This window comes from Ovis aries, chromosome 3, assembly GCF_016772045.2.
Source record: "Ovis aries strain OAR_USU_Benz2616 breed Rambouillet chromosome 3, ARS-UI_Ramb_v3.0, whole genome shotgun sequence".
Taxonomy (NCBI): Eukaryota; Metazoa; Chordata; class Mammalia; order Artiodactyla; family Bovidae; genus Ovis; species Ovis aries.
Window position 1 is genome coordinate 159,299,581 of NC_056056.1, and position 1,434 is coordinate 159,301,014.

Genomic DNA, 1,434 nt, shown 5'->3' on the forward strand with positions numbered 1-1,434 from the left:
ATTCATGGGGTCATAAAGAGTCGGACACGACTGACCAACTGAACTGAACTGAATGTTTTAACTTGGTTTAATGACTATTTTGCCTTACATCTGTAACTGTACTGGATTTGTTTCTGTTTGAACGCTTTTAAGTTATAAATGGTTGTCCAGGCTCCTATGAGTGCCATAATCTCCTACAACTATTACTTGGGGCCCCTCAATATGAGGATTAGAAGAATATGTTGCCTCAACAATTTAGGGATCATGCCCCTCAACAGCAGAAAGTAGTTATGGAATGAAAATGACTCCAGTTTCCCTTGGCAACATAATTCTCCTAAAAGAAAAGGGGGGAATGAGGGAGTCAATTCCTAGGCATGTGATAAGAAGTCCAGGGTCCCTGAGGAGGAGAAAGGAATCTGGGGCTCTTGAAGCGGAGATACTGCTGCTGCTGCTGCTGCTGCTAATTCATTTCAGTTGTGTCCAACTCTGTGTGACCCCATAGACTGCAGCCCACCAGGCTCCCCCATCCCTGGGATTCTCCAGGCAAGAACCCTGGAGTGGGTTGCCATTTCCTTCTCCAATGCATGAAAGTGAAAAGTCAAAGTGAAGTCGCTCAGTGGTGTCTGACTCTTAGCGACCCCATGGACTGCAGCCTACCAGGCTCCTTTGTCCATGGGATTTTCCAGGCAAGAGTACTGGAGTGGGGTGCCATTGCCTTTTCCAAAGCGGAGATAGGGGTCTGGAATTCTCAAGAAGCAGGAAAGGCCAAACATCTAGAGCTTCTTTTGATTTACTGTAATAAGTAATTAAAAAGTGTATAGCGCCATTGCTAACACTGGCGAGGGGGGCATTCTCCATCTCCCTTCTGATGTCTATGTCAGAACCTTTCTCTGTCCCTTTTCACTTTGATAAAACTCTGCTGTACAAAGGCTCTTGAGTGATCAAGCCTGGTCTCTCGTCCAGAAGTTAAATCTTCTTTGGATACCACGAATCTGACACCATTCACCGTTAGCTATCATTATGATAGTAATTTTTTGATATATGGTACACATGTGATGCTTCCCTGGTGGCTCAGAGGTTAAAGCGTCTGCCTCCAATGCGGGAGACCCAGGTTCAATCCCTGGGTTGGGAAGATGCCCTGGAGAAGGAAATGGTAATCCACTCCAGTATTCTTGCCTGGAGAATCCCATGGACAGAGGAGCCTGGCAGGCTACAGTCCACTGGGTCACAAAGAGTTGGACATGACTGAGCAACTTCACTTCACTTCACTTCACACATGTGATATCTCATAACAGCGAATATTATGCCCCCTTGCTAGTGCAAAAAGAATTTGTAATGGAATAGTCCTGTTCCTCACATTGTAGTCTTGTGATATGTTTCACAGCTATTATCAGCTCAAGGCAAGGTGGAAAATGGGAGTCCCTGCTTTGTATTTACTAACAAATACTGCTTGCT

At 45.3% G+C, this 1,434-nt stretch overlaps 1 non-coding gene across 1 annotated transcript; it reads left to right on the top strand.

Moving 5' to 3' along the window:
- The first annotated feature begins 1,039 nt into the window (after window positions 1-1,039).
- On the top strand, window positions 1,040-1,111 carry TRNAW-CCA (transfer RNA tryptophan (anticodon CCA)). The gene has a single exon. It is a non-coding gene; the product is annotated as a tRNA-Trp (tRNA).
- The last annotated feature ends 323 nt before the right edge of the window (window positions 1,112-1,434 follow it).